At 40.6% G+C, this 25,916-nt stretch overlaps 1 pseudogene; it reads right to left on the bottom strand.

Annotated features, from left to right (window-relative positions):
• Positions 1 to 466: 466 nt before the first annotated feature.
• On the bottom strand, positions 467 to 25,916 carry LOC139931365 (protein Aster-B-like; annotated as a pseudogene).

A 25,916-nucleotide genomic window follows, 5' to 3' on the forward strand; every position in this document is an offset into this window, starting at 1 on the left:
TTCTTAAAAATCCCATATGAGATACTTATCCATACACACACACGCACGCACACGCACACACACACGCACACACACACACGCGCACACACACAAACGTATATGTACTATTATATTTTTGATTCCTCATGGTTCTATTCCACAAATGACGGGTTGAAATACTGCAAGCTGATTGTGGATTTATTACAGTCCCTTAGCATGTTTCCCAGTTTCAAAGGTGGAGTAAAAAGGGATACTGCAGCTCTCGGAGTTCCTCAAAGGTGCTCCTGGAAGGAAATCCCTTCCTTGTTTATATATTTTTTTTTGCTCCTCTTACAGTGAATGCACATATTATTCCAATATGGATTTTCCCTGGAAAAAAAAACATAGGAAGCCAGAAAAATTGCATGCTTTGAGTCAGTTTTGATCTTTGATACTGTAATAAAATAAAAAAAAAATTAAACTTTGCAATGCAACATTCTCTGAAAAGGAGGACTGTGGAGCTGGGACGGGTAAATGAATAAGAGCAATTAAGCCGAAGACGAGCCCTGCCACAGCGCTTCGTTTCCCAGGATGCATTGTGGTGCACTCTAGTCCAGGTAGATGAGGTCACTTCAGTCAGGGGTCGCTTGTCTTGAAGAGGTATGAACCCCCGCTGACTAAATCCCTGTCCTCTTCTCTCCATCCACATGCTCACATGTTTGATTCTGTCTCCAGGCTCAGTAATGGGAGGATAAATATTGCACATCATGTCTATGCCTTTGCTTGGGATTATCGATCAGTGATATTGATTCCTTTTCTCCTCCGACTCGGAGCTGTGGTCCCTGAGGCCGACGCCTTTCTGTAGGTTAAGTAGGGAGTTCTTCATCTGGGAGGGAGGGCGTGGGAGAAATGGGTCAGACACTGTGATTGAATATCAAAAATGAAATATTAAAGCTGCACTAGGCAAAATTCTTATGAAGTAATCCAGCCGTTTTATGAGTCTAAATCACAACGTGACGATTCAGCTGACATGAGGGTGAGGAGATAATGAGTGAATTTTCATTTTGGGGTGAACTATTTCTTTAACGACCCTTTAAGCTTTTTTCCCCCGTAGAAATGAATGGCAGAGAGTGAACAGTGACATCTGCTTTTAAAAGATGAACTCTTTCTAATGGATTCAACTTTTTAATTTTTCAAGATTAAGCAAGCACACTTCCAGGATCTGGACCATAATGACACAAACAAAACTGATTTGTTCAAATGTAAAAAAGAAAATGGAGAATCAGAATAAAGAACCCAGAGAGGTTCTTAGAAACATCCTGACCTACTGTCTCACCTCGTCTAACAGCAGCACCGACGACTTGATGATCTCCTTCCATTTCTGCAGCTCGTCGTCGTGGTAACGCTGCTGGGACTCCAGCAGTTGCGCCCACTCCAGCTGGGTCTGGGGATGTTTGCTGAGGAGACACATACATATATACTGTACATGTAAACACAAACACACACAGGGCAACAGTGTGGCTTGGTGGTTAGAGAATCCTTCAACCTGAGGATCCATGTTCAAGCATCCAGCTTCTAGCTTCAATTTCTGTTTAATTTTACAGACTATAGCTGGTGGCAGCTTTGGTTTGTCTGTTAGGTGTAATGGGTTGTGATTGACCTATAGGTAGGACCTATCATAACCGCACAGAACGTTTGCTATTGGTTGAAAGAGGAAACTGAGGAAATTGGACACATAGTGACCCGGAAGCGGAATTTTGCCTCTTCTGGTTTACGAGCAGAAACTGGATTACCAATTGGCACATTACTATGACATGATGAACAGAACTTCTTTCAAAATGTAAAGGTTTATAGCCTGATATTAGCGTTCTGATGGAACTTTGCAAAATGCGATTGGCGGCCTCTCGTTCACAGCGATGGATTACCTTTACCGACTGAATTAGAAGTCTCTGGAGTTGTTTTCTATTCTGTTTGGAATTGACTGGGAGTGAATGAGCCCGAGAGGTATGGCAAAACTGATTTAAAAATTAATTTTATGGTGGCACATACATGTAAACACAGCCAGAATTAACATTAAAGGGATGGAAAATGTAAAAAATGAGCAAAAACTCAAAGCAAGCTGGAATTGTCCTTCACTGATTCTTACCTAAAAATAACCTTTTTTATTGGAGACATTTGTACCAAACAAAATATACATATTTTTTTACATCTTATGTATGCAGGCACACACAACACTCCAGCCTAAGCCCAATTTGAATTTCTTTTTAAAGCCTTCTCTAAATATCCAAACCTTTACCTCTCTTGTGGTCGCAGGCCCTGCCAGGCGGTGAGACTCTGTGTGGTGTACTCCAGCATCCACAGCTTGTAGAACAACATCATGTTCAGAAACACCAGCAGTACCAGGCTAGAAAACAGTGGAACAGTGGAAACCACTCAGTCAGATTGTTCAAGAGAGCGTCACTCAGTATGTCGCTTAATGCTACTTATTGGGATGAATCAGGTCCATCAAAAATATCTGGTATGGCTGAAATGAAAATACCTTATACAGATCCTATGGGATGCAATTGAAGACAAGGACAGAGGGAAAGAGAGAAAAAGAAACAGGTAGATTACAGATTACAGAACAGCAAAACAGAGAAACAAAGACAGAAAGTAGCATGCCTCCTCTAAAGTTCCCTTATTGTAGTGACAGGAGAGTGGGGAACAGAGTATATCAAACTAATATATGGTATTAGATGTCTTAGAATGGCACACACATACAAAGAGAACTGACTCCATCAAAATAGATGAACGTATGGATGCAGTGGGTGAAATGTACAACTTGTTCAAATAATTACATTTGACCGTTTATATTTTAGGCATTGAGCTGATAGTCTTATCTGGAGCGACTTACAATGGACACATTTGCTGTCATGGGTTAAGAAATTCCAAATACAGAGGCCAGAAATATTTTATTTTAAATCAAACATAGTAAGACAACTCCAAGAAAATCTCTTTGGCAACAGTGTCCAGTCCACAGACAGTCACTCAATACTGTTGGGTGATAATGTTATGTTGCGATGTTCTGATGTTATTCCTTCTCCCAGTACCGAGTAGTGTAATGGATTACTATTTCAATTTCAGCCATAATATTATAGTTACCAATCATCAATGTGTTACTTTTGGAATATCCCCCTCTTACTATCAGAGGAATTATCCTACAACTGTATCCCATTGACATCCCCTGATTTGTTTTCTTCATAATTAACCATTGTCTTCTTATACTGAGATAGCTTAGATAAGAAATGGCAGAAAAGTTGACTTTCACTGGGTGGAAGAATACCCACTACTTTCATTTTAGGAGAAACAGGAGAAACTGAGTTATCCTAATTCCTGAGGGTAAGAGAGGATGCAATTGGCAATTTTGACAGTAATAAAATGAGGAGCGTAATGAATTACTGCTTCCAGGAAGTAATATGAAAGCAATGACATCACTTTTGAAATGAGTAATACAAAATAATGCATTGTGTTTTTGTTGACAGCATTACTCACACAAGGCTGATGAGGAGCAGCAGCTTGGAGACGCTGTAGAGCGCCAGGCCTCCTGGGGCGTCGGGGATATGTCTGGTCTGTGTTGAACCTGAAGCGAGATAAGACACCATCTCCCATCAGTATGACCGCATTTCTACATGACTTTTTAAAGGTGCTACATGTGGCATTTTGTGTTTCTCTCCCTGGCATCTTTGTCTTTACTGAAAAGGATAAACATGTTGAAAGTGCAGAGGAAGAACAGCGCCCTCTTCCTGTTTTGTGCTGCAAAGCGATCCAGCAGATTTCCCGCCAAATCCGACCAGGTGGCACACAATGTAAAATGCAGTGCAGAGGCCGGTAGAGGCTGGTTATCTTCTCTGGTCTTGTTTTATGTACAATAATTATACTAATGTTTCAAAATTAACATTTAAAGGATTATTTCATCTCAAAAAGTTAAACTGTATTATCTGCACTCTCAAAAGTAACAATACTTAAGTGCTGCCAAAGTTCAAGTATAGTAGTAAGTGCAGAAACCCGTCCTCTCCTGGCAATCTTTGAAAAGAAAATTGCCCATGTGCATAAATATTTTTTGCTAGTTTTCAGTTTAGCTTTTTACACATCCTTATTTTTTTTTTAATTCATATTTTCTTTCATGTTCTCATATTTTCACATTGTTATATATTTCATACATCTCTATATTTTTATTTATGTCATAAAAATGAGAATGAGAATGAAACCTATGATTTACTAGTTATTCATATATATTCTCTAATTGTGAATTAAATTATAATGAAATTAACTATTCCGCGCTTCTCTAGGTAAACCCTGGAAACTCCACAGAGACCCCTGGTGGTATATTTATATATATACGTATACTTCATAGTTGAAGTGAAGAAAATTAAGTTTTAACTCTATGGGTGAGAGAACCTACTCTAACTTTGTCAACAGATGTCAAGTCTACCTTCAGTCCTACAGTATTTCATTGGCCCTGGTCTGTTGTCGCCCCCCCTGGCTGACCTGCCACGTGCTTGATGTGGTGGATGTCCTCCTCATCGTCCTCAGGCGTGGTGACGGGGCTCAGGGCCTCCAAGGGCCTCAAGTGATGGACCAGTGGTCGTTTCCTCCTCCTCACCGCCTTGCCCTTGGGGCTGTGGGGCTCCATCAGCGCCGCATCCAACTTGCTCAGCTCCAGCTCTGGAGAGAGGGGAGAAGCCAGGACGATTGGTACAACGATTGGAATACCACATGGTGCCAAGATTGAGTTTGTTGAATTTCATGCTATGCTGAGGGTGAACTGGAAAGGGTAGACTGGAACTTAAAAAGACTTAAATGGCTGAATCTAGCTGCCATCATCGCATGTGAGGGACAGATGAAGAATCATCCGTTCTTATGTCCATCATCATCCTCACATGCAACACAACTAAACGGATTTTGATGAAAATTTGGCAAATGATGCATCTCACCACTGGACAAAATGTTCCTGTTGCCTTGATTTCTGCTTGGTTAAGGAGTTGAGATGAGCTTAAGGTTACAGAGGGTTGAAATACTGATGATACCTTGGTTTACTTCACAATTCTCTTCAACATTTTGGATTTTAGTTAACTCTCTTCTATCTTTGTCTTTAACCGCCAAGTCCAAGTTGAAGCAACATGCACGGGAATGTCACCAGCTCTGTAGTACAGTTTCTCTCTATTTAGTTACATCATGTCATGTCAAATGTTGTGTGTGTTGTAGCGCTAACCTAAGTGTCTAAAGTACTCGTCCAGGCCACTCCAGAAGTTTCTTTCAATGAAGCCCTTCACAAGCCCCCAAGGCTGCTTCCTGTAACGGAGCTCTGTCGATACCCTGCAGGACACACACACACACACAGACACACACACACACACACACACACACACAATGAGTTAAACTGCCTTTGAGACATTATATATATATTATTTTGATGTCCATTTAGCAAGCTCCAAAGTATGTGGACAGCGACATACTGTTTCATGTTTTGACCCCATACTCTTAATTACATTGGATCTGAAATTACGCTATGACTCACTCAAAACACAGTTTGCTTTGGCCATAAAACACACAAGAGAGTGAAATATCGACCCTCACCTTAGACGACACTTGTTCTTGGCCACCCTGGTGAGCATGTAGCGGTTGAGAGTGTAGAAGTAGTCATGGTAGGGAACGTCATGAGCTATCACCTCCGCATCGATGATATAGCACTCATTCTCCTGGCTGGCCTTGTACAGAGTCTGAACACACAACAGGACAGAGAGTGATGCAACTGTCAAATAACAAAAGCAAGTATGTCCACTATTTCTATTAGTGACCAAATTCCATGAATTAAGGCTCATTCAACTTTGTAGGAGATCCATCTAACATCTGCAAAATTCTTGTTTTTTGATTTTGGCGCCACCTTTGGTGATAAGCGGTTATTGCTTTGGTGTTTTTGCACATCATCTATCTACTAATTCCAGGAATCTCTGTCTGTGAGTGTGTATGTGTGTGTGTCCTTCGCATATCTCGAGAACCCTTCGTTCGATCTACTTCACACTTGGTGGGTGTATTGCTGGGGACCCAAGGACGTGCAGTGTCGGATTTGGTGCAATTTGGACACGCGACACGTTCAATATGAATAAACTTTTAATAAACAAGCGAACAGCGAGCCGCTTAGCTCTGTGTCTGAGTGCAGCGGGGGCTGTTTGATATAAACACCGTCACATCACAGCGGGGCGGGGCTTCAGGGCTCTGACTGGCTTAGCGGGACAAAGGCACGCGCCCTGCTCAGTTAAACTGCCCGAGAGAGAAGAACGAGCACACACAGGAGAAAAAAACAGAGGCGGAGGCAGTAAAACTAGCCAATAGGAGCGCAGACACATTTGATTGGGAGCAGAATCAACCAATGGAAGGCCGTAAACTGCTTCTACGGTTCAAGCGCAGTTTAGTCTCACTGGTGAAGTTTCTGTCTGGATTTAAACCATATACGTCTGTGAGTGTGTATGTGTGTGTGTCCTTCGCATATCTCGAGAACCGTTCGTCCGATCGACTTCACACTTGGCGGGTGTATTGCTGGGGACCCAAGGACGTGCAGTGTCGGATTTGGTGCAATTTGGACACGCGACACGTTCAATATTAATAAACTTTTAATAAACAGGCGAACAGCGCTCTGTGCTGTGTTTGCTTCCGTAAACATAAAACAAGGATTTTTTTAGAACAGCAAATGTAAAATCTTTCATAAACTGGCTATAGATTGAATCTCTCTGTATGGTATCAATTGGTGATAGAGAGTAACAGACATTTTTTTATATGAAAAACCGGCAGATTATTACTTTAAAGAGTTTGATCAAAATGCATTTTTTGATTCAATAATTAATAATTCAAGCAAAATTATTTATTGACCCCTTTTATGCAATAAACCATTTTAAAGCTCTGAATGCAAAGATCAACGGAACCCACGGTGTGCCTCTTTTCCCATGTTGTATCACATTTTTTTCACCCAAAAATGATATTGTATGTGTTTGTACTTCAGTAAAGCTTCCAAGTCGTCATTGTATCTCGAGGAAGATAATGACACTTTTGCTGAGTCGTATCCTGCGGTGGCCCATTGATGTCCACCAACCTGCGTCTCAGTGACTGTGGCCGTTTTGGGAGCCAGGGGGTTAGTGAGGGCGATGGTGTACATGATCTCTCTGGTCTGGTTGCCGTCCTGCTCTTTCCTCCATGGGTGATACACCACATCTGCAAGAGAAAAGACGCTCATTAAAATGTAGGTTTCCATTTGATGAAAATTCACTGCTTGTGTTGTGTTCTGATACTGTGTCTAATGAGGAGTAACAGTAATTTGATTCCGTTTCAACCAAAAGGTGACATCCAGGAGCTTGGCATGGCATTTTCAAAAAATATGGTAATTCTAATGAGGTTTTGAGGTGTTCAATTTATTGTCAGCTACTTTGGAAACCATAATTACAAAATGGCAATCAGCACAAAACGGCTATGAAATATCAATGTGCTGAAGCTGAAGGCATGAACTATTAACTTGTACCATAGAAAGAATGGATATGACAAAAACACCGCCATTGACCTTAAACAGAAATCTATTTGATGAGCTTTCTCAGATCAGTGACAAATATTTAACCACTGCAAAAAAAACATCTTAACAAGCTACTGAATATGGTGTTGACTCTTAAAATCTTATTTTTGCCAAAACAAATAAAAAAAAAAACCTGCCAATGAGCTGAGGTCATTTTACTTGTTTCCAATGCAAACTTGTTCCCATTTTTTAAATCAAGAGTCATTTTCTTGTTATGAGTGGAGTGATCTGCCTTGTCCTGCCTTGCTTCAATATAAAGTGAAACTGTATTAGAAACAAGCTGGAATTGGCCCCAGTGGCAGAATTTCTTTTAGTTGTTTTAATAAAAATAAGATTTGAATATGAGCCAGAAGGACTTGTTACGATGGACGTTTTTTGCAGTGAAAGAGTGAAAGCCAATACCAATACTTGATGAAAGATTTGACATTAATAGATTAGGAGATAGAGGAATCAACAGAAGTAAATAAAGGTATAAATGGAAGCTAGGTTTGAAGGAATGCAGGAGGGGTAAAAAAGTAAATGAGCCTGGACAGACAGGGGGTTGGAGATCCTACATAGTGTATGGAGTTTACCTGAGAACCTCCTCTGCTCCAGAAAGTCCCTCATGAACTGAGACTCGGTGAAGAGGATGTCGTACAGCTTGTCCACGCCGAACTTGTACACCTCGTTGATGTATTGCTTGCCGCTCAGGTCCTCGTGGAAAGCCTGCACCTCACCTGCTTGAGCACAAACACACACAGAAAAGGAAAGTATAAGCGAGTGTCTGTGTGCCTGTGTGTGTGTGTGTGTGTGTGTGTGTGTGGGAGGGTGGAGGGTAACATGAATTGAACAGACAAATGTGATGGTGACAAAAGTGGATGGTGACACAAGTATGACAGTATACAACTTAAGGTATTATGTTGGATGATGCGACAAATTATGTTATAATTTATCCTAAGATAGGTTACATTTGAATATATTTAATGTCAAATGTATTTCTGTACCATAGAGTATGTAAATACATTTAAATGCATGTAACACATATCATGAATGGACTATTTTTGTAAATTGGCATACATTTCTTCCATATTGTGCATATAATAAAATAACTGTAAAATTAACTGAGATCAAACAACACACTTATTAAAAGTGGGCGAGAAAAAAATCACAATTACATAAAAGCAAGTCTATAAAAGTATTAAGAAGTGAAGGAATGTCATGAATGTCCATGAGGTAATTTAAAACATATATTTTAAATTCTATATACGCGGTTAAAACACAACATTTTTAAATAGGTGGTTTCCATATACATCAATAACATACTGTACATGTATGCAAATGTATGCAAATATATTTTGGTTGCAAATGTGTGTGTGTGTGTGTGTGTTTGTGTGTGTGTGCCCCATCACACACCTTCATCATGCGTCTCAGATGAGTCGCTGAGCTCGGTGGGCAGGTCCTCGTTGTCGTTGAGGTCCAGTGAAGGTGAAGGGGCGTGGCTACTGAGCTGGCTGCTGCGGTTATCAGGGATGGGGAGGGTCAGGAGGTCAGCGTCAGGGAGAGGGGGGGGCATGTCCTCCACCGGGGGCAGATCATACTGCAGAAAAGAATAACACAAGCCTGTAACAACAGTGATCACCATTGTTTAAAGTGCTTTCTGGATTAGGCAAATATAAAAACCTCCTACCAAAGTCAAGTGGAATCCTTTATGATATTCCACAACAAACAAGTGATATAAAAGCATTTTAAATGATAAAGCAATGAATTCATTCACATTATTACATGGACTTCGGTTTATAAGACATTCGTAACACCAAAACTTTCATTAGGTGTTCATGTAATACTTGCAATATGTCCTTTATGACACAGTGGTTGAAGTGTGTGTCAGTTTATTATGTGACAATTTCAAAATAAAAGTCCTCCAGGCAATTGCTCACCTATTCAATTTCTTTTGAAACTCCATAATGGGGCTTTGAGATTTAAATTATGAAGAACAATAGAGGAGGAGCCATTGTGCAAGCAATAAAAAACTCATACGGCATCTCTTGATTCTGCTGCTGTATGAAGCAGCAAGATAGACGTTCACCACAGGATACTAGTTAATTGCATTGAGACAGTGGTTCCCAAAGTAGGGTCCTTGAGGGGAGGAGTGATTGTGTTGTGGCTGCAGATTAGTTTAATTTCAGCATTATTGCATTCAAGTTAGCACCAGTAAAGAATGTATAATGACTATTCTGAGGTGTCACTGTCTCCACTGTTATCTCCCTGAAGCATAATAGAATTTTAGGAACTCCTGCATTAACCAACACCGTTTGACGGTGCCAAGTCCAGCCAACTCACAGGAACCGGTGGCTCAGTGCTGGGCAGCTCAGGCAAGGCGTTGTTGGGGAAGGCCTTGTGGGGCAGGACGGGGCTGACGTCAGGCTTGGCCTCGGGGCTCTTGGCGAGGGCGTTGCTAGAGTCGGTGCTGTGCTCGTTGTTGTCCTCTACCGGCAGCTCCTCGCAGTACCTGCACCATGGAGACGGACAGCAGCTGTAGGTCAAGGTTACCAGCTTGCTGCACACTGCCCGCACTGGGCTGCACACATGCATGGGCATGGAGGTGATGTGTGTATGTACAGTGTGTCGTCATGATGTTGGAGACTATTCCCCTTACCATATCAATTTTGCAGGTACGACCAGTGCAACTGCAATTCATGCACCGACTATTTGGCATCTTTGGATCTCTGGTCCAATGTTGCTTTGAATACTCACATATAAAAGTGGCTTTTTGAAGCCGACACATCCTAATTAGCATTCAACCTAATATGACTCGCCTAGCTGTCTTTGCACATTAAGATTAAGTTACTTCAAAGTTAATGTTCTTCCTCATGTGATGTTTCTGCTATTTTCTCCACCCCTTGTGTGCAGGAATGTAGTGGAGGGTAATCCCACCTAAACTCAATTTACCCATCTTGTTATTGGTAGAGCATTTACCCAACGTTTTTGCCTAACTTAAGTCGTTATGATGTAAATTCATAGCATACAACAAATAAGTAATCAAATTGAAATAAGTTATTTGAGGGTGAAAATATAATTGATTTTTTCCACTACATCACTGGTTAAGTGTATTGTAGCTTAGTAGCAGCTAGCTGGCTCTGGCGAATGACAGCTACGTTTTTGCGAACAAACAGTCAGATAAAACAAATATTCAGATAAAAACACGGAAATAATTTGCTTAACCTAACTTATTAGACTCAGCATTAATACAACAATCTAATAATGTAGGTCATATTTGATGGAGAGGGTGACTTATTAACAGCAAACAATTTCCAAGGAACATTTCAAGCTAGCTTAAATGTCGGCTGTCTTTTCTTACTGGCTGCCAAGTAATGGAAGTGAAGCTCATTCTATTGTTGCACTCATTGCAAGGCACTCTAGATAAGAACATCAGCTAAAGGCCTAAACTGTAAAATGTAAATGTAAAGCATACTCTCTATGTTTGGGGGAAGTTTGCTGTGAACCCACAAACAATTATCACATGTAAATCCACCTACGAACAGGCAAATCAATCCTGACTCAGTTTCTGATCCCATATTCCATCAGTCAACATCCACTTAGCCAAGGATGTCAGCTGTCCAGAGAGTGGTGCACTCTTCGACAAAGTAGTCATGTCAGACAGAAAAATTGTTGTTCACAGCATGGCTATGCTACAAATATTTACCACCATGTGTAAGAAAAGTTATGGCATGTAATGTGAAATTGAACCAATGATGTATGCATGTTAGTGAGAGTGTGATGTTCTGGCTGGGGTTAAAACTCACCCCATGGTGTTGAAGTCATCATCGGGAGGGACATAGTCCTCATCATCACTGGTCAGACCCAGTTCATTACCATAACACTGATGGACAAAGTGCCACAGCTCTTTGGGACATAAGGGCTGAGGGAGGTAAATGACAGGAAAGAGAAAGAGAGAGAAATTGAGAGAGATCAGAAAGACAAATGCACAAGTATAGCATAAGGATGAGAGAGAATTAAAGAAGAGATAGTATCACATGTATCACAACATTGTGGTAATGTGACCAAAAGCATCTCTGACTTCCTCTGGAGGTGTTTTGGGTGATCAAATCTGAAATGCGTCTTGGGTGCATTTACATCTGGAATTGATGCATATCTGATCACAGTCCGATCACCCAGGAACCATGTTAATGCCAGGTGTAAACGGGGTCTCTTACAAAAAAATGCAAACAACATCAGTTTCTTTGATGTTGAATCACTGACAATGTATTCACTCTCACCTTTTCTAAGAGAGCGTTCTGCCAGAGTCTGAACATCATCATGTATGTCCGGTCCCTCGCCCCGAATGAGGTGAAAAAGTGCTGGGAGATGAGAGGAGCACAAGTAACGGTAAGATAAAGAAGTGGTTTATGACTCAGAAGAAGGTTTGTGCTTTTCAAACCACAGCAGAACAACTGTGATTTCTTAGAAATCCAAGGAAGGAACAAAAGGAACACTATTATTTATTTGAAAAAAAAAAAAAAGTATGAGGAAAGTCATTGTTGATTACGAAGTGGTTTGTCCTAATGAAAGTCCATTGTATATGGGCAAGCAACTAATCTATGAGTTGTTTTCTCAAGTTTCAGTCTGACAGACCAAAGGAACAACACATAATACTACCAATTTGGAATCTGAAGCTTTTTGCTTTTTTGCCTTTCATATGTTTAAGGGAAAATGGGCAAGAAATACTTAAATTTTGAACCACATTCAGACCCAGTCCTTTTTATTAAACATTAAGCCTCAAACTGGACTTTGTATAAACTTTTAAAATCAGCTGTTGTGAAATCAGGTTGCGAGCCCTCAGATTTCCAGATTATTTTCTTATTAAATGTCCCTTCTCTTCATGTGTGTGAGCTGTCTACCTTTTCATTGTCAGTGCACAGCTGGATGGCATTGGGGATGAGGCGGGCCGTCTTCTCCTTGGTCATGGAGCAGATGTCCTTCAATCGAACCATCAGCTTGAGAGTAAAGAGCAGACTTGGTCACTTTGGAGGTTGAAGTGCCTCTGAACATGCTCAGAATTGTTAAAAAGTAAGGAATGGTACCACTAGACATTGTAAGACGACAAGAGAGACACTGTAGGAGTTCTCCAGTTAGAATAGTAGAGTCTTTACCAGGGTTTCCCATCTGAAGATGTTGCTGTAGAAACAAATCCAGTTCTCGGAGAGGTAGAGGCGTCCCTGCAGGAGGATGTCTCGCTGCAGGGCACAGGAATAGTCTGGAAGGGGTCAAAGGTCAAAGGTCAACAAATGAAAACTGTCTTCGGAAAAGAAAATTTTAGCTTGTTGTTATAAAACTCTCATCTTCGTTATTTTCGTTTATCTACAGATAAATGCTTGCCATTGACCCTAAATGTATTGTGTTTTTATTTAATTTGCACCTCACATTGACTTCAATTCAGTTCAAAAGTGCAGATAAAATGCATGTAAAACACTGACAGGAGTCTGTGTCCATTGAAATTACATCATTGCAAAACTTTTGCCAGGGACAATGTTATTTATAAGGAAGTCATATGCACAGGAAGGAAGCAGGATTACCAGCAGTTAAGGCCTACATGGGATCAGCTTGTTTACGGAAATGGCAAAGTCACCCGATGTCAGCAATTTTGGAGTATTTGTCACATATCCCATTTTAGTATTCCACACCAGAGTGACAGCATCATTGTCACAATAATAGATAATGCATATGGATGAAAAAATACTCGATGGAAAAATTTTAGATGGACATTGGAGGCATTGGGAGCTAAGTCCATTTCAATTCAGTTTCTCCTGAGGCAATGGATGGAATAGAAGCTCTCAGGAGTAGGTAGAAAGGCATTGCTTGCCAGTGAAGATAGGGAAAAAAATAACTGCACAATGGTGGCAATGTCTTTTAACTCTGAAGATGAGTTATTGTGCTGTAGCTGTCTTGTTTGAACTCACCCACAATGAGGCGCTCAGTGTCCGGCAGCTGCTTGAAGAGCTTCCTGAAGTCTTCATTACGCTGTTTGTAGGTGGGACTCAACACCTACAGGGGAGACAAAGGGACAGTTACAATAAATATGGATGTCTCTATCAAAACCCAGTGTATATATGCACACAATATGCATATTTGCAATCATTAATTTTCCAAGCAGCCATTTACGTATTTTCTATACTCACAGCCCTTTAGTGATCACAAAATTGTTGACTTTAGACAAGAATTTAAAGAAAGACACAGAGAGATGGACATTCCACCCTTGCACTACCACATGAAAGACGAGGTACAATTTTTCACATTTTCAAATGGCTATATCACATACTGAGTATAAAACTTAAACCGGAATCGCCCTATTCAACCGGAGTTCTTTCCCTCTCTGCTCTTCTCCTTTGTTGCCTTCTCTTTTATCTCTGAGAGGTCGAACCAACACATTTCCATCAACAAGTCTGGTCATATTCAAGCCCCCCTGAAAGTCAAACTGCACTCTTCAGTCGGGAAAAGAACAGAAGGCAAACAAGCCGTCACAGCTAAAAGCTGAAGCTTCGACAGAGATGGAATGACAGCTCAGAACCTTTGACCCAAAACAAAGGCATTACATTTAGTCTCGAAACGCATTCACACACACCATCCAACATGTGAAATCCAGGCTGGAGCTTGAGTCACAATTGATTTAATGGTCATTGGTACATTCTTAATAAAAGTTAGACTGATTTGGGGTTTTGAAGGCTGTAACAATATATTCAGTAATTGTAAATTTGACCATTTTCAAGCCTATTTTCAACATCTAACATCACTTCTCCAAACACCTAAGTATCATTTTAACCCCAAATTCACATTTTATCACTGGAAATCAAATTCATGATCATGTCCTGTCCTTCTCCTACTGCGGCCCCATCGCCCAGACAAAGTGACTTACAGCGGGGACCTGCTCTGAGTCCCAGTCCCACCTCTGCCACTGGGCCGGCTGCTTTCCTCCAGGCTGCGCGGCCACCGCCTCCCAGTCACACTCCCAGTTTGCTTCCGTCTCCGAGTCCAAGGCTGACGGACGCTCGCTCATTTTCCTCCTTCTTATTTTTGTCCTCCTTTTGTCTTCTCTCTTGTTTTGGCTTTTGTGCTCCCTTCTTTTGTTTGCGTCTACCCTCCCTCCCTCCATGTTTGTCTCTTTCTAGGTATGAACGGCACTGATTCAGGTCATCACTGAACGTACACAAACACACCCTCCTGTCACACACTCACGCACCGCCTGGAGGGACAGCAGCAGCAGGCTTGAGTAAATACACGCCTTGAACTCCTGAAAAGCATCACTCAGAATGCATCACTTTCTGTTGTACCCATGTAATACTATTGAACTGACATGCTGCTGGTTTTTCTCTCTCCCACAGAAATTGTATTAAATTAACTGGGCAACTGGAGGTACACCAGAATATTTTAGGGTAGGGAGTAATGGTTAGCAAGCCAGAAAGGTGATATCTCCCTCCATCATTAGGTTAGTTTCCTACCACTCCTGTTTTAGGAGGAAAAACAATATTATTTAGATCATGAAAGCTCAATCCAGTCAGATAAGCACAGAAACCTAAATAGTTTTCTGTAGGTGCAAAACTAAGGAAAGAAACTTAGATGTCTCCTCAATCAGACCTAAAGATATACGTTTAAGTCCTATGAAATAATGAAATTCCAAACAATGCTTGAGAATGGTCTGTCCTCTCTCTCAGTATTGGTGGAGTTTTTGTGCCCTCGTCAAGTTGAAGCAGACAGCAGGTAGTCCATTAAGTTCTGCAGGACCTCTCAACATGTAGGTCCTTCACTTCATATCACATCTCCAAGGAATAGCTCGACTTAACAAAGCAGAAACGCATCACTTTGTGCAGAAAACTCTCTTCTTTGCATCACTCCATGAGTGGCATAACTCCGGCGGTCCCAACACGTACTTGTGATGTCCCACTATGAAACAGGCTCGCACAAATCAAAGATCAAGGATAACATAATTCCAAGATTCCACCTCCGACTTTACTCTCTGGCTGCCCAGAATGTTTGGAAACAGTTGTGGAGGAGAGTGGAGTGGGAGGAGCCACAGTGAGAGTGTTTTTGTGGGTTAAGGAAAGAGGAGAAAGAGGGGAGAGAGGGAGGGAGGGAGGACTGAGGAGGGTCTGGGTTCACTAGAGTTCATCGCGAGTGTGTGTGATTTGTGAGTGTGCATGGCTGTTTGTTTTTCCTCATGTGAGTGTATGCTTTCATGAAAGCCTCCCCAAATCCTTTATTCCTCCTATTTCCTATCCCCTTTTCTCTTCTCTCTTCTCTCTTTTGCTTTCCCTCAGCCTGTCAAAGAGGGAGACTGGAACCTGCAGTAACTCAAAATAACATAAGGAAGTGGAGCAACCATTCGACTTCCTGGAGAAGCTATCTCTCTCCAAGACTGTGTGTGTGTGTGTGTGAAATTTTACTCGAGAAGAAGTAAAATCATTGGTTTAAAAACCTACTTATGAAGAAGTTACAAAAGTGAACATTGTAACATACAGTATGATGACACATGGATGAAAGGACAGAGGTCAAGCTAGGTTATTTCGATAAAAAAACCCAAGATAAAAGAACAAAATGAAGTGCATTAACAAAGTAAAACCTACACTCTGTAATGGAGTCGTTTAAAATGTGTCAAAACATTTTTCAATTACTGACTTAAAAAATGCTCAAAAAAGAAACACAAGGAAGCTACTCAATTACAGCAATAAGAGTCCATCCTTGTGTGTGTGTGCGTGTGTGTGTGTGTGTGTGTGTGTGTAGCAGTGCCAACGTTCTGAGAAAAACAAGTTCCCTTCACAGCCATTGTAGATTTTCTCTTCCTCGAAAGAGGCAAATATTGAATGTTGAGGTTCTGTGTAGAGAGACAGAGCAGCACAGAGAGATTCATTATGCATATGTGTGTGTGTGTGTGTGTGTGTGTGTGTATGCGCGCATGTGGGGAGGGGTGTGTGGATTTCTGATGTAAACACGTTAACATTGCCAAGGACAACGCCCCCCCCATTTCTCTCTCCCTCTCTCTGTCCATTCCCCTTTCGTTCTCTTTCTTTCTCTTTCAATCTTTTCAATCTCTCATTTCACTCCCTTTTGCTCTATTGTTTTTCAGCAGCCTTTTCTTTTTTTATTGCAGCCCCGATCTTTCCCTCTCACAATCTCCATTTGTCTAGCTTCTTGGAAATCTCCTTCGAGTGAACTCTACTATGGGATCAGTGCTGAGGTCGGTGTTGTGGGCGTGGGTTTCATACCAGACAGGCAATTCACCCCCCCCGAACCCCCGCCCCCCCGACCCCCCAACACACACACACACACACACACACACACACACACACACACACACACACAAAATGAGAGCTCATGCTTGATTTGTGCTCCTGTACACCCTCTGGTGGCTGTGCAAGAGGTATTACAATGCATGTAAACTTTGTTTTTAGCAAAAGCTAACCCTGCTGGCTAGCTAGCATGCTGACGCTAACTAGCATGGTAACAACATAAAAAAAAAAAAACAGGGACGGACAAACCCGTCTTTATTTTCGTCACAACGTCCTGCACACACGTGTTGAATGGCGCCGTGAAATTTGTTCTCCGCTTTTATCCCATCCTGGCTCGTCCTCCTCGGGCAGGCCAGGAGCGGTGGGCAGCCTGCAGCGCGGCGCCCGGGGACCAACTTCTTCTTAGACCATTGCCGGTCAGGCGACAATCTTCTTGCATGTTTTTAGTGGGGGGTTCTTATCGTATGGAGGAAACCCCCAGGTGAGCACGTCAACACAACATCAAAAGTTCACTTACTAGCGTAGAAAGACTATAGCTAGCTCTTCACTTTTCGACTTCTTAGTGCTCTCCATTTGACGAATGTTGCCGGTAATGTTTAACATTACTGAAGGTTACAGTTGATTAATCGATTATTCAAAAAAAGAATCAATAGATTAATCGATAATGAAAATAATCATTAGTTGCAGCCTTTGTAAGCTTCTTCTAGACCCGGTAATGTTGATATGAATGAATTTCATGTCTGTGCCTTGGACTCAAAATTAAACATGACCCATTATCTTTGAATCTGGATTGATGACATGTTTAACAATGGAAGAAATTCATGCTTGGCTCCTTTTATATGGGCAAAAAAAAAAAAAAATTCAAACCAGGTTATATACCAGCACAATACTTTATATTTGCCTCTTATTATTCAGTGCACTTTTATATTTGCATCTTGACCCATGGTAATACTGTTGCTTCAAGAGCTCCTGTAACTTTATTTATATAGCACTTTAGTGCTTTACACCAAACTTCACTTTGGTGTCATAACTTTCAACACAAGAGCTCCCTTCACTTCATTGTAGATTCTAATGTTCACGCACATCTCTTGCTACAAGGCGAGTTTATTAATAACAGAAACAACAGAGAATTCAGTTGACCACAATTTCACGAACATCACTAACGTCACGAACAGCATGTCTTCCTTCCAGCCAAAGGATTTGACAATTACTGCAGACTTGTTGCTATGTCTACTGAGCTTCAAACAACATGTAATCACTGCGGCAGTGTGTTGAGAGCTACCACAGTCCTCTATCTCCTGCAGATTCTCAGTTGCTGCTGCCACAGTTGATAATGAAAGTCCCCTCTCTTCTGCCTCATTGGAGCAGCTCTGCTGCAGCAGCCTTTGCAGTATCTCCTGAAATCAGGCTGGATAAAGGCAGCACAAACTGGCTCTATAACTGGCTGTGCTAATCAGTGGAACCATGTCAACAATCTTTGCCTTCAAACCCACCATACCGACAAGATCATTATGCTTGGTGACCTTCAATCATTATCCCAGTCCACAAACAGGTGGTAATGGTCTGACTGACTGGCAGCAATTGGTCTTTCAAAAAAAGTGCTGCTGCAACATCCAACCCCCTGAAGATTTAGCTATCCTACAGAAGGTTAGCATTGGTTCTGGGAACCAATGCTAACCTTCTGTAGGATAGCTAAATCTTCTGTAGGATAGCAAACTAGAACGATCGTTATGAGTTTGACCTTCATACTCACCACAAAAACATCTGCCCTTCCAACTGAGCTCAAGACTGAACAACAGAGTTTGGGCTACAAGTAAGCAGAAGAAGACAAGCTCTTCTCTTCATCGCCTACATCCTGCTTTCTTGCATCCTACATCCCTGCATTCAAACCATCGCAAATTAATAGAGTGCACATAAGTTGAAGTTCATCTCCAGTTCCTTAGTATGTGAGTTAAGAAACACGATGGCTTGTCTCCAAAGCAACATAACATGTTTTTATTCCTCTCTTTTGCATCCTAAGGAAACTACTAGGAAAGCTTGTTCTATGGCTCATTAGAGAAAACATGGGACAAACTGCAACCCTGGTAGCAACATGTACCAGGGTTACAGTTAGGAACATGTATTCCATTCACAAAAACACTACCACTCTCAACTGGACATGGCCCAAACTTTTCTTCTTTCACAAACACCGCCACTGCTTTGCTCAAGCTGATACTGAAATAATCCATCAGTGACCCACTTCCACAAACAATGCCGTCTCAATATCTCCTCTTCTGTACAGTCACACACTCCCACACGATTGTGGTGGGGCAGCAGGGAGGCCTAGTGCTTGGAGAACATCCCAATTTGAAGCCCTGCAGCAGCCGGTCTTGTATCAATGTGCTCATTTCACAACATTTCAGGAGACCAGACTCGATTAGTTAATTAATGGTTGAGGGGAGGCCTAGTCCCTCGGCGTCTGAACATCATCATCCCTAACCTAAACTTCACCGCCTGTAAATTGTTATACAGCAGAAAATAGCCACTATCCATAATCTACATAATGGGGAAATGTCATGAAAAAGACCAAACACATCCCAAACCCACTATTACTCTCAGACAAAGAGACACATCGTGACAGAGTTGCTAATCGTTCTCTCTCCCAGTCAACTGAAGTTCATGCTAGTGGAGCGCTTTACAGATCAGCTGAACAATGTCTCTTGTTGTCTGTTCCACTGCATTTCTGCTGCCCCCAAACACAAGCTGGGTGAATTATGACACTGGCTATGAATGGAAGTCTGAGGAAATTTCAATACACACACTCAATGGACTGGACGGACACATAGACACGCATATGCACAGCTACATACACAAATAGAGATATAGCCTACACACAGACCACAGCTTCACTAAATTGTCCCTGTCCAATGGGATAAATACCAATAATTATGATACCTTGGTATAATTACCGTAAATAAATGAGATCATGGACAAATAGTAGCCTCTATCTCACATCAGTAGTATTGTTTGTGCTAATGTTGCTCAAGATCGAGACCACATTTCCTATAAAGCCTTTTGTTTCCTGTTTTGGCTTTACTGAATAGGATAAACATGTTGGAAGTGATTTTTCCATCGGTCTTTCACTCCTTCCACCATCTGCCTTTGCCAGAAACCTTGAAAGCTTTAGCTCTGTTTACGCTGGAAGAACAGCGCCCTCTTGCTGTTTTGTGCCGTAAAGCAATCTTTCTTTGTGCCAGCAGATTTCCTGCCAAATCCGACCCGGTGGCACGCAATGCAAAATGCAGTATAGTATAATCTTCTCAGTGATGGTCTTGTTGTTTATGGTAATTACATTAATGTCTCATTATTTACTGATGTTAAAATGTTGCATGTAAAGTAAAGATTAAATCATGGTCAAAAGCTACACTTTATTACATACAGCTACATTACAGCTGTATGCAAACCTGTGCACAGCTCCTCAGCCAAATAACCCTAAATCAAAAAAATGCACAAAATATTGAGTGAATGACACTTTTTGGATCACAAATTAAAGACAGCTAAAATTTAGGACAGGTTCACAGTCATATCAGACCACATACCCACTCATGATAAAACATAACAAACATCACATCATATACTGTGGCACTTAAAAAAAGGTAGAAAATAGATATGAACTTACATTGTACCAGCTCTGACTTTTCTGTTGTCGAAACCAAGCGTGGATGAGGTGGTCAAGGTGGAGAACAGGGCAAAAGGTGAGAAAGACAAAAGTTAGAAAGACTTTAATCAACAAAGAAACTGATAACAGTACAATCTTAGCAGTGCACTGTATTGTACAGTAATACAAGTGCATGTGCTACTTTAAAGCCACAATATCAAGTTCCAACCAAAAGCTCTGCCAGATTTTTTGAAAGCAGATGGGAGTTGGAACGTCAAACGTCGAGCTATTGGTGACATAATAACATCCAATGTTTCTCAATGGGATTGTGTCTTTAAAGCAATATATCACACATTACTCATACTTGCCACAAAGTGGCAGCATTACCTCACAGAAATAAAATAATGTACACTCAAACATTATGCCATTGTTACCCAGGGATCTGCTGTTTCATACTAAAATGACACAACCAATGTGTACATTGAGCAAAAAAGAGGGCATATATGAAACCCATATACAGTATAACCCAAAACAGGATTCACATATGCTGTTCCTATAGATTATTAGACACCAATTGATTTAATACCACAAACAGGTCTGTCTCAAAACTGGAAACAAGAGAGCCAATGGTTTTGCAGGGATAGGAATACATTTTCTGGTTAATCCTCTGTCACAACAGTGAAATAACGATCAATCAAACATAAAAGCTCGAACAAGTTTTCTACGAGTCCACAAAGTCTGTCTCCAATTCATTGTCATGACAAAACAAAGCTTGGCATTCTTGTTTCCAGCTTTAGGAACAATTGCTCATGATTCATAATGATCGACCAGTTGAAGATTATACACAGGTAGACAGATTGCATGAGTGAATTCTGTTTTAGGGTGGATTTTCCCTGTTTGAGTGTTTTATAAGAACAGTTTGCCTTTTAGAATACATTTCATTTGAAGAGTTCATTTCCAAAACATTATATGTATCCATTTTTGGAAAAGGAAATCATTACCTTAAGTTCCACATTTGTTACCTTGAACATACCAGTCAGTATCCAGTCTGTAAGTATCATCATTTTGTCAACCAAGGACTTAAATTACCTGCTATACTTTAAAATATACCATAATTTGGTTTTCATTTTTGCTGTTGATCAAGAGTAAGAGTAGGTGTCACTTGTCAAATGGTGGATAACATTTTGGAATGAAACTCTTCATTTGCTTTCTTTTCTCTCACTGGGAAAGTACCCATTGAGACAGAGAGAGAGAGACAGAGAGAGAGAGAAAGAGATTTAACCATCATTACATAACTTTTCAAACTAATGAGGTTCATATCTCTGTTATCTCTATGGATAGCATATAAAGCATAGCAGCTGTCACAGGCCATCCCAGGCCATAATTATGACCAATCCAACCGCTGTGCTGTACGAAGAAGCAGATTTAGAGAGCTGAGCTGAATACAAGATGATAACTGAGGAGTTGGGAACGGGATGAGTTGGGGAACAGCATCACATACAGGTATTGGTAGGTCAATTGTCAGTTGTATTTCTAAAATGTGGGTCAGGGGAGTATGAGGAACATATAAGAGAGAAAATGTGAGTGCTTACTTTAATCAGGTTTAACCTGTCATACTGGAAAGAACATCCATAAACAGAGAGATAAAATGGTCATGCAGATGTGAGGGTGAGGTAAAAACACAGACATAGAGACAGCAACAATAACAGTTGGAAAAAAGGTTGTCTGGAAGGATTGAAGTCTAAGCTACAGTTTCTCTCTTTCTGGCTTCAGATGTGTTCATTGGCGAACATTCTGTGTATGTGCATATTTGAGTTGCGTGTGTGTGTGCGTGCACGCGCTTGTGTTGCTGTGGACATGTGAGTACCCAATCAACCCCATGAACTTCATCAATCCCTACAAAGTATAACTAGAATCGCTCAATACTGCAAAATGGCTACAAAAACCATAGTCCTTATTGACAGCAAGAACAAAATAGGAGCAATGTGTGGGGCCCATGAGATAAGACAAGCACATTTAACAGGCAGGGCTAATACAGGGAAACACAGATGTAAAGGTGGAAAGGCATGGTAAAGTCAGATTAGAGAGGCCTGGAGTTGGAGATAAAGAGGTTAGAAACAAGAGAGGTTCAACTAGCGGGTAGTTAAGAGTCAGTTCTATATTAGTTTATACACTAGAAGAAGTGAAATAAAGTTTAGTTCCTGAAATAATTAGTGAATTTACATTTTTACTTTTAATATGCTTTGTAGTATACTATTCAGTATACTCAGATTTGTATATGTTTAGCTGGCTGTGAGCATTTGCTCTGGGAATTAAGGTGGATTTCATTCAAATGAATTGAGATGGCAATTAGCACAACGTTGAAACAGGTTAGGACAGCTCATAATAGTACCATAATAGCTTAGCAGGCTTGTCCCAGACAGAATAAAATCCCAGGAAAGAGAAAGATCCAGAAAAGAATGATGCTTACTTTAGTATGCCGCTTGTGAGACTATTGCATGCATGAGAAGGAAAGAAAGAAATCAGATTCAAAAACAAAGACATAGCAAAGTACAAAGGGAGGAAATAAAAGAGTCCATGTGAGTTTTGACTTTGTTGACTTGTAATTAAGATGGTGCAGAAACTATACAATCACCATCTCTAAAGGTAAGAAATAAAAAATAAGAAATGGTTAAAATAATAAGATGATGTGTGTTTGACAAAATCAAATCCAAAACAACAACATTGGCATGGAATGGAGTTATGAGAATGAGAAGGTCATGAGTGTGTGCTACACTGCTAGTGCTATTCATTTTATTCTTCAAATAGGACTACAGTTAAAGTAATTGTAGCTGCATTCTTTTATTACAATACTTAGAGATATGCGGCATTAAAGGACTACTCCGACATGTTGGGAGTTTGGCCCATTGGTCACCTTACCCAAGATGTGACGAGAGGATTGGCACTAAAATCATCTCTGTACGTCTGGTAGCTAGGTAATTATGTTCAGTGTGCATGCTAACGCTTTTGCACACAATATATCAAAGCCCCTACATGTAGAATATTTACTTCAATATATCATTAATTTTTGATAGCATAGTATGGCTTTAGAGAAATGAGACCATCATGGTGTGAATTAGTTAAGTCTATGTGTTGCTCTCTGTGTTTCTTCTATTTGGTGCGATGTGGCACGAAATGTGCAAGATTTACTTGCGGCACAAAGATAAAGCCTCAACCAAAACAGAAAGAGACTCAATTACACCTTTGAACTAGGCTACAACATGGTCCCACGCCGCCTAGCTAGCTGTGCAGCATCAACTGTAGCTGTAGTTGAAGTCCTGGAATAATCAGGATAACCACATAATTCACCAGTGTACTGTCAAGAAGAAATAGATACTCAACTACTGTATATTGCTCTTTCAGTATGATATTTAGCCTAGAGCTTTTGCGCAGCTAAAAGCTCTAGCTCCAGCTAAAGTAGCTAGCCTTTGCACTGTTGTTTCATAATGGACTTCACTAATGATGAAGATTGAGATTTTGTTTTCAGTTATGAATCTACAGGCCTAAAAATTAATACCAACTTTGGATTACTAAAAGGTTTATCTTCATACTTCATACTTTGGATAATGCTAATCGCCTACGATTACTTAACATACTGTGTTACCATGTGCACCGGACAGCGCTATCTACCAGAGAGCTATCTACCACAGAGGTGATTTGGGTAAGGTGACCAATGTGCCACACTCCTAAAAACTCATATAGTCCTTTAATGTGTTCATCCTTCAGTATGACAAGAATGAGTAACAAAATACACTTCTTGTATTATCCAAGTTGTGAGTACAACAGTCTGCTAGATTGTTTTTCTATTTCAGATAATTCAATCTCTGTACACTTATGCAGTCTGTAGAAGTAAAGTTAATAAAAAACAATTAAGTTTAATCCAAGTCTAAAGCTATGCCAGCTATTTCTTGGGCACACTGTAAACCATGATAAATACAATCCATTTAAAAAAAAAAAGTTTTTCAAGCTGCCTGCAAAATTGGCTGAAGTCAACCAAACTAACCGTTACACATAATGGCTAATTTGTTAACTCTCAAGAAAGCCCCTAGTTGCTTGACACAACAAACAAACAAAGCCAGTATGCTTGTTGAATATATGTTGGTATATGTGTACTGGCCGTGTATGTATACTATAATGTACTTTTATATATAATAAACTTGTGTCAAGATAATGATATTTGCAGTTTTTTCCTTTACTAAATGTATTACTCAAACAGGAAATTAGTTGGGAAAAAATAACATTATTTATGCCAATATTGAAACTAAACAGGCACATGACTCAAAGACAGTTTGATAACTTGGACCCTGGTTAAGCTGTACACATTTACCTCAACCAACCATGTACTACTATATTTCCTCACAATAACTGAATCCTCATTATGCTAATATCTAAAAAGGCTAGAGGGAAAATCTGAAAATAAGATGAAAATAGCTCTGGTGTGTTGCATTTTTGCACATAAATGCACATTAATCATTTCTGTTTACATACTCTGGAATGGGGGGGGACCAGATACAGAAGTAGCTTTTTGACTGTTCATTCAACATGACTAAACATGGGCTATCCTAACATTAAAGCTGGCAGTGAGTCTGCAGTTTAACCTCGGCAAAGTGGCAAAGTTGATTCTGTAAGTGTATGTGGTTCAAAAAGAGCACTTCAGCATATGAGTATACACATTAAAAGAATACACCAAGTTTTGGGGAGATTGTCACGTTGGTCAACTTACCTGTTGCGTGATGAGAACATAGAAACCAAAATCATCAACATGTCCCCAGTAGATAAATTTGTTCACTCTGGTGCACCATGCTAACACTTTAGTATACACTATGTTGAGTGATAGTAGGCCACCAGCATCTCAAAAGTGAAAAAATGAAAACTTATAGCAGCTCTAAAGCTAAATGGTAAGTAATATTAAATGATATGTGACTGTCTGTCAGTTTTGTGTGGGAGATTGGTAGATTTGACACAATATATGATGCAAAAATAACTTACAGTCCAAACCATGTCATTCTTCCTAGTTTAGATAATGCTAGTTGCCTGTTATCATTGAACATATAGTGCATGCTAAAGTGTTAACATGGAGCCAATAATCTACCAGGATGATTTTGGTGTCTATGTTCTCATCAATTAACAGATAAATTGACCAATGGGCCAATCTCCCAAAAACTTGCTGTATTCCCCTAAGTGCTCCCACCATTGCATGTAGAACAAATCACATTGGTGTTTGCCCTAAAACGTGTGTTTGTCTGCTCACCTTGGAGTTCTTGCCACCACTACGGGTATTACTGTTAGTGGGATGGACTGACTGGGAGCAGGTGCGTGGCTGCTGGGACGGCTGTTGCTGCTGCTGGGCCAGCTGTTCGGGCGTGGTGGGGGAGCGGTCCGAGGCCTGGTCTGACGAGCCCTTCTCCACCATGGTGCTTTCAACCTC

Source organism: Centroberyx gerrardi, chromosome 11 (genome assembly GCF_048128805.1).
Source record: "Centroberyx gerrardi isolate f3 chromosome 11, fCenGer3.hap1.cur.20231027, whole genome shotgun sequence".
Lineage (NCBI taxonomy): Eukaryota > Metazoa > Chordata > Actinopteri > Beryciformes > Berycidae > Centroberyx > Centroberyx gerrardi.